General features: G+C 41.7%; 1 protein-coding gene across 1 annotated transcript in view; it reads right to left on the minus strand.

Moving 5' to 3' along the window:
• GHR (growth hormone receptor) overlaps nucleotides 1-8,364 on the minus strand; it is a 228,708-nt gene that overhangs the window by 62,080 nt on the left and 158,264 nt on the right. The gene's annotated exons all lie outside the window — the stretch shown is intronic.

Genomic DNA, 8,364 nt, shown 5'->3' on the forward strand with positions numbered 1-8,364 from the left:
AACTGTTATCGGGCCTGGTGGAAAAGGGGGTTTGTCCAGGATTCCCCACACCAGATCATGTTATCTCTGGCTTATTCTCAGAGAGGCAACGTGGTCCAGGCCCACAACGAACATTGAGCATTACCTCACGAAAGTGAAATGACTGCCACTTTTGGTCCTCAGCAGAAACCCACGGTAACAATGCTAAGAAATCTTTCTCTAATATGAAAAAAAGGAAGAGGAAGAAAATGTAGATGCATAGGCAGTGAGCGAACTCACTCCCACCTCCCAGAATTTCAGAGTTGGGAGAATCCTGTCCACCTGCCTTGATCCACTTCTCAGTGTGCTTTTCACAACTCCTCCAATCTAGATAGATGGTAGGATACAGCCACTGGGTCTGGGGTTCATAATACAGAACCTAACAGATGCAATTAAGATCCTCTTGATAAACGCTACAGAATTTTCACCTCTGTAAGTTTTTTCAGTCTGGGCACATAAACAAGACTATTTTTCCAAGTAAAGTTAAGCTTTGTGGGCTTCGGTGAATTAATATTTTAAATTCTCTATGACTCTTAGTTTTGAAAGTGTTTCTTTTTATTCTCTCTCTAAATTTTACTATTTACCTCATCTGTATAAGCTCATTTACTCCCAAATGCAATAACACATGATAACAAAAAGATAATATACCACACATTGATTTTATCATGACCCGAAAGGAAAACTACATTATATGACAATCTCCTCAAGTCTACGTACTGCCTTGATAGCCTAAGTCTTTAGTATTACCATTATCTAAAACCCATTCCCAATCCCAATTCCTTGCTAAAACCAGAGAATACTATTTTCCTACCCCTTGCCCTAAGCTGGGCACTAAAACATAAAATATTTTTGGTCAACGCTTGGCAAGTTTATGTAACTTCCAACTGTGAATGATCTGTATCACTGACAACTATATGTATGCCTCGAGAAAGTTTCGATAGCTCAAAGGAAGAGGAAAATTAAGTCAGTCATGGGATGGCACACAATCATATGTGTTATTTTGGTCAAAGTTATCCAGCAAGTTTATCCCAATTTTCAGTCTGAAACTGAGAAAACTAACAGACACTGGTTTCCAGGCTCAGATCAGTATAGTTGACAAATTTCTCCAGAATGATGGCTGAAATGGAATGTGGGGGCCAGTTAGGAGGCCCCGAGAGAAAGCGCAGAGCCAAACCTCAGGCCTGGCACGGCTGGGGGAGCGCTGGCCAGTCCTGACTCCTCACAAACCAGGATTCTGCTTTCCTTGCAGACAGACATCTGGTTCTTTCCCTCCATGGTGTCAGTATTTGGTAACATTTTCATGAGGCAAAAATTCTTACTCAGCTAACACCCTCCACAATATGTGATGAATCAAGACATAAAAGGAACAAATCTAGGGAAGGACCGCAGATTTATGCCAGTGCTGAGAGAGTGCTGGCTACAAAAGTAAAGCCTAATGAACAAAATTGTGCCATCTTAGCAAATGATGGTGTCACGCTCAGTTGTCAGTTTTAGTGTCAGAACTGTCCTTAATGTCTAGAAATGCTGAGCAATGAGGAAAAAAAACAAATAAAGGGTGATAATAAGCAAAGAATCACAACTCTAATATATTTACAGAGGGGATTTTAAATGCTGGCATTATAAAATAGGTTAGCTGTAGCCCCTAGCCTCAGTAAGCCCATGGCTTCTGGGCACGGATCTATAAAGGAAAGAGGGGTCCAGCAATGGAGTGGCCCTTAACAAGTATGGACAAGCTTCCTGGGAAGGTGACCCCTTGAGACAGGTGCTGAACTTGAAATTAAATTGGCAGTGAAGAAGAACCATAGCACAGAGGTAAGACACGGTCTTTGTGGGGGGCAGTCAAGGGCATACTGGGGATGGTTCTTCCAAAGAACTTAATTTCATCCCGCAAACATGAGAATAATTGCTTTGTAGTGCCGTGAGCTGAAATTCCTCATGAGATGGGAACTAACTGCAATCTAACCTTTCTTCCATATGTCCAACCTTGTACTCAACTTCCCAACTATGGCACATATCTGGACCTTGGTTTCTCTGTCTGTAAAATGGGGACAGTGACAGTATCTCTGTGTAACATTTAAATCAGTTAGTACAAGCAGGATACTAAATATGCCACGTAATAAGTGCTTAGTAAATATGAAGATATTTTTATCATTGCTATTAGTACTGTCACTGCTATTATTGCTAGCCACTACCCTGACAGCAAGGGCATGCCTTTTCTCAGAGAACGTGACTGTTTTTACATGAGCCTTTGTGTACTTAGGGCTTTGTACATATGAGGACAGGATGCTGTCCTAAGCCCGGCATGGCCCCCACCATTTAGGTCAGGTCCACCTGTGCAGGCTAATGTAGTCAGTGGGACCCCAGGGAAGTGATGTCAGTGGGATAGGGGATGGAAAGCTACTTGTGTCAAAAATTCAGCCTGGTACTAACTGCAGTCAATTCCAGTCCTTCTAAGTTAGTTCTCTACTGCATCAGTAAGGGAGCTCACGTGGGAGAATCAAATGTTCTGGCGAGTATCGTAATTTACGAGTTGTGCAGCAATGGCACTTAGAACCAGCCCCGAATAGGTGGTGAAACACAAGTGCACAAGGTACTGCATGTCAACTGCTTCACATGATGACAGGAGATAACATAAAGGACCGCACATGGCATCTGCCATAAAAGAAGCATTGGTTAATGTCAGCTACTGTTATCACTGTTAGTTTATGGTTATGATAATGATGATGTTTTAACTGTCATCATATCTCTATTTTAAGACTTCCTCTGATTGTAGTCATCATTTTGCAATATATACATATATCAAATCATTACACTTTAAACTCATGCAATGTTTTATGTCCATTTTATCTCAACAAAGCTAGGGAAAAAAAGAACTTCCTCTAAGAAGTTTTCTTCCTTTTCAAGCAGGTTAGCTGTCCTCCACCCAGCAGCCCCAGGGCTGCTTTTACAGCCTTTGTAACTGCTTATTTGCCTGTGCCTTGGGACACACTGTGAATTCCTTGAGGTGGGCAATGAGGCTTTCATCTTTGTAACATCTCTTAGGAGCACAGGGCATGACACCTAGTAGAATATTAAAGTTTGCTAAATAAATGAGGCAGATGAAAATGAATTTCAAATGCTTTAAATATTGGCTTTAGGGCTAAAAAGGAATCAAATAAAAATAGTTTCTTCTCAGAAGATTGTGTTTCTCCTTGGATATTGCAAGTTCACTTGACTACTTTTCCTATTTTTTTGAAGTCTGTTTATCTTTGACCATATTCCAGAAATTTTCCCTGCTCAGATTTCAACCTCTAAAGCTCTTTCCAGATCCACCTTAGCCTTTCTATCCTTCATCACTGAAGAGTATTTATTCAGTTTAAAGTACTTATCTGCCTTCAACCCACCCCTGCAATAAGGCTCAAGTTCAAGCTCACTGTCTGGTCACATTAAATTCCATGCCCAGGACCATCCTACTGCTTTGGAAGGAGCTGGCTGATGGCAAAGTCAGAAAATGCATGTGAGGTGTTTACATCTCATATTTATCGTGCACTTAAAACACACCAGACATGATACTAAGCACATTTTATGGGTTTTCCCATTTTCTCCTCACAAAAACACACTGAAGTGGGTATCATTATTAGTTATATTTTACGGTTGAGGGATCCGAGGTTCAAACAAGTTGACTAACTTTTCTAAGGCCACCTAGCAATTACATGCAGAGGCCGGATTTGAACTGGCGTCAGGTTTCGACTCCACCCCACTCTACTGCTTCCCACACTTGCCTGACCATCGAGATCTACTATGGCATTTGTCACACATACAGATCCCAAGGCCCCATCCCAGATCTACAGAATCTCCATCTTCCTGGCCTCGGTCACCCAGGCGATTCCTACAACAAGACACGGTTGGGAAACTCTTCACTACACATTCTAGCTCAGGTCAGAGTCACTGTGCCGGCAGAGTTCCACGGCAGAGTGCCACTGCGAGGGCTTCTCCACGATGTGCCCGCAGCTGGCGCTCATCAGGAGGCACTTGCTAGAGCACGGGATGATTTATTTGAATGCTGCAGACATTCTCGAACGTTACACTGATGGGGCTGGGTTGCTGAGACTTTGGGAAGATACACTCGTCAGGGGTCAGTTCCTGAGGAATCAGGAAAGGCTCATGACAACCTGGCAGCCAGGCCTCCTCCTTTTGCTTTGACACTGAGTGTTGTTAGACTGCAATACTCTTCTTGGTCATCATGGCTACCCTTTGGCACACTCGGTCCTGGGCCCCGGTGCAGTGACAACTCTAAGCTGGAATTTCCTTTCTTTTGTGGCTCACTGGATTGAATTCCCAACCACGGTTTCTCCTGAACTAAAGTGAACATGTTACAACTCTTGGCAGCTCTAAAGAAGCTTGTCTAATCTGAACAGGAAATCTTCGTGCCTTTCAAACTGACAGCATCACCTCCTCAGATCTCCATGGTCCTCTATATTTCAACAGCGAATCACAGAGCACATTACGCAAGATAATTTAAACAAACAAACAAAAGGAACCATGAAATGATGCTGGTGGTTCTTAACACCTTTCAATGCTAAAAAGAAAAAGAAAAAGAAAAAGAAAAAAAACTGCTTTACCAACAACATACAGAAATTTTGGAAGAGAAACCGGCATCACAGAAAGCAGCATATGCTGAAATAAATCTACAGCAGCGTATGTTATTGTAAATGTGTTTGGGGAGCAACCGGGCCTCAGGAAGAATCAATGTGCTGTGAGAGATCACCTTTTCTCACAGGTCTGCCTCTGGCTTAGCGGCACAAATGTGAAAGTTTCCTACTAACTTTAAGCTTCACATATTCCTTTCTTGTCTGTCTGGCAGTGCTCTCTCTTCTTTTTTTTTTTTTTAAAAAAAACATCCTTCTGACACAAGCTTATGCACGCACCGAGGACATCTGCTTGCAATTAAAGACAGATACCAGGGCCTGGCTTTGCAAACGTAGCCCTTTGGGTGATAAGACCAGTTAAAGGTACAGTGACATAAGAAGAACACGTTGCTAGTGAGGGTTGTTTTGTTTTGTTTTGTTTGTTTGTTTTAAGAAGTACTAAAAGGAGTTTGTATAAACGATGGGTCTCAACTGGCCTGCATCTTCCTTTGGCAAAGGTTCCCAGTAATAACTCCAGCTTTCCCTTCCAATTGCTACAAGAACAGTGAAAACTCTGCCCAGCTAGCTGCCCCGAAAGCTGCCTTTCATTATGGAGAACAGCAGAGGTGTCAACACCAGGCAATGGGCACTAAGCCAGCCCTCTGTACCATGCAGTCACAGCCATGTTAAGAGGAGCAACCAGAATCATAGCTGGCACTGGGCCAAGAGCAATACTAGGTAGGGGCATAGGACCGAGAGTAGAAGGATAGACAAAGAGAGTATTGAGAGGGTGAGACTGAGGTGTGAGGAGAAGGGCATAAGGGTCTTTTCCCTTATAATGTTGTCTTAGATGCTTTTAATACCTGTGAATTCACTCATTAAAAAAATAAGAGTCAGACTGATTTAACAGTCCAAACCCCAGATAGTGACTCATAGATGGTGTGCTGGAGCTGGCACCTCTTCCCAACTCTGTGTTTGGTGATATCACGTCATTAACTTGAAATCAGCCATAGTGGGAATATTTACAGCATAAAAATTGGCAAATGCTACAAATCGAGGCTGTCTGCCATCTAAGCCTGTGAAAATTCCATCCACCTTTCAAGATCAGTTTGTCTCCTCCACAAAGCATTTTTTCTTTTCTCCTAGTTGAAATCCATCTTTTCATCCTCTTTGTTTTCACACCATTTTTTTTTTAAATGCCTGGACCATGGCACTTCTTATTCCCTGCAAAGTATCTGATTTACCCAATGAATGACAAACTTGAAGTCTGAAGACAAGGACCATGTCTCATTGCCCTTTCGATTCTCCATAGCATTACCACAGCTCCTTAAATATAGTGAACGCTCAATACACGGGCATGAAATTACTGAATATGTCACTAGAAAGTCTTTCAGGACAAGCTGGGAGGCATCGTGACTTTACTTATTTTATTATTTTAAATTTATCAGACATTTTGTGGCCTCTGGAGTCTCAATTAGCACCGAATAAGATTCTAAAGCACATCATTAGTGCCTATGACAATTGTTCTGGGACCGTGCATACTCAAATTTGAGGTAAAGTCAGTGCATTTTAAATCATTTTCATGGTAATTAGCCCCTTAAATGGTGTTCGGTGGGGAAAAAAAGTAACTAATACAGGATTGTTTACTTTCTTCACCTCCCTTCCTGTCACCTGGATGGATGCATTTGTCTGGTTGTGGTTACAGAAGTGAGTCACTCTGTGGATATCAAGGTGTACGATACTTGTTACCTTGTTTACTAGGCTGAGACTGGTAGTAGTGACTCTCAAATCCTGCAAATTGGTTGCTTTGGCAAATTCATGAATCTTCATGTTGAGACCAAGCAGTGTTTCAGAAGCATAACATGTTAAAAGTGTCCTAAGAAATCATTCACTTTGCCAGAGATTTTAAGGTGTGTTTTCCCCTCTCTGGGCAAAGGCATCTTTTATAAACAGGTTGGTCTGGGCTCCTGCCACTCTGCCTCTCATTTCCAAGCTCCACTCATCAATTTCCATGTAATATTTCTTGAACAAAATCCTGTTCTATTTGTAAGTATTTGAGAGCTAGAGAAAGTGGTCTTCAGTCAGAATCGCAGTATGTGAGCATTTACAATGTGCCAGGGGCTGTCCTAGATGCTGGGGATACAGTGGTGAAGAAAGCAGATGGGATTCTGCCTTTCTGGGCTCACATTCTGGTGTGCATGTGTGTGTGTCGGGGGGAGACAGTAAACAGGTAAGCAAATCGATGATGTCAGGTAGCAGAGTAGGGCAGCAAGACTTGGGGAGAATGGGTATTATAGAGTTGAAAGCAGCATGGAAAAATATAGGCTCTAAGATAGGTTTGAGGAACAACAAGGAGGTTATGGCATGAGCAGAGGGAGGGAAGGGCAGGAAGAGGATTTGAGATGCAGAGGTGCCTGGGCCAGAGCTTTCATGGTCTTGCAGGCGAAGGTAAGGACTTATATAGACTGTTCACCATGTCAGGTTCCATAAAAGGGACCCCAATGAGTTGCAACTGCTATTGCTGTCAGACCTGTCCCATTGTGGTGTGTGCTTCCTGCTTGAATCCTTTACTATAATAGTTGGGAACTGGGAGATACTGGCATTAGGTCCTGAGGCTATTTGGTGTATGGTCTTAATTCACTAATTACCTTTATCCCACTGTACTTGGTCTAGGGTATAGAAAAACCAGAGGGCCATTTGTTTGTTCAAGACATATTTATCGAATACCCATTACGTGCAAGGCACTATGCTAGGCATTGGGATATGGTGGTGAACAGAGTAACACAAGTCCCAAGGTTCATTGCTCTCTATTCCCCTAAATGGATCCTTAGCCGCAGACCAGTGCATCTGCTAGCCATCGGACACATTCTTGATTCTAGGTCTCCGCTCACCTTATATCATTCTCTTTGCTTTCTCCAGAATGGGGAGAAGATCAGAGGTTAATTCCCATCTATAGAGTGGGAATAACAGTTCAGAAAATAAAATAATGTACATAAAATACTCAACAGAATGTTTCGCACATAGTGTTTATGATTACTTATCCGATAGTTACTTATGTCCTATGCCGTATCTTGCACTATTTAGTTTGCATGTGTTTATATGCTTGCTCTCTCAATTAGGTTACAAGTCCCTGAAAGTAGGAACCACATTTTATCCTTTCCAACCCTGCACACAGTAGGACTTCAATAAATATTTGTAGTATTTTGGCTAATCTGGCCTTTGATATTAACCACTTCTCCTTTTGATTAGCTTCTATCAGGATATAGGTTTATTAGTAGAGTAGTGGAAACTCTCTATATATCAGTACATTTTACAGATATATTTGTCATATCCATATACGATAAAAGAAAAAATAAAACTTTGACATAGCTTCTCTCAGATACCTGAATCAAAATTTTTAGGTTCATTTTCTGAAGGCCAGTTTTGGAAAGAAATTGTCGAAACTCTGCCCTGTGGCTAACATGGGACCAAGTCCAAAATTATTTTGCAGTAGAAAATGGAAGCTCTACCAAAAAGTGAATGGAGATGGATAAGGTGACAATCCACCATAGACACGTACCTTGGCAGCAAGATACCTGATACTTATTTTTTTAAACTTTGTCTTTTTCATTGTGCCTTCTGTAGTTTCTGGCTCCAGTAAGAAGCAAACTTTATGGGTGCTGAATCTTAACTTTAAATCTAACATTAGAGTTTCCAAAATGTACAATTAAAATTAGAGTCAAAACAGTCAATCAAATCA

Source organism: Pteropus vampyrus, unplaced genomic scaffold (genome assembly GCF_000151845.1).
Source record: "Pteropus vampyrus isolate Shadow unplaced genomic scaffold, Pvam_2.0 Scaffold172, whole genome shotgun sequence".
NCBI classification, from domain to species: domain Eukaryota; kingdom Metazoa; phylum Chordata; class Mammalia; order Chiroptera; family Pteropodidae; genus Pteropus; species Pteropus vampyrus.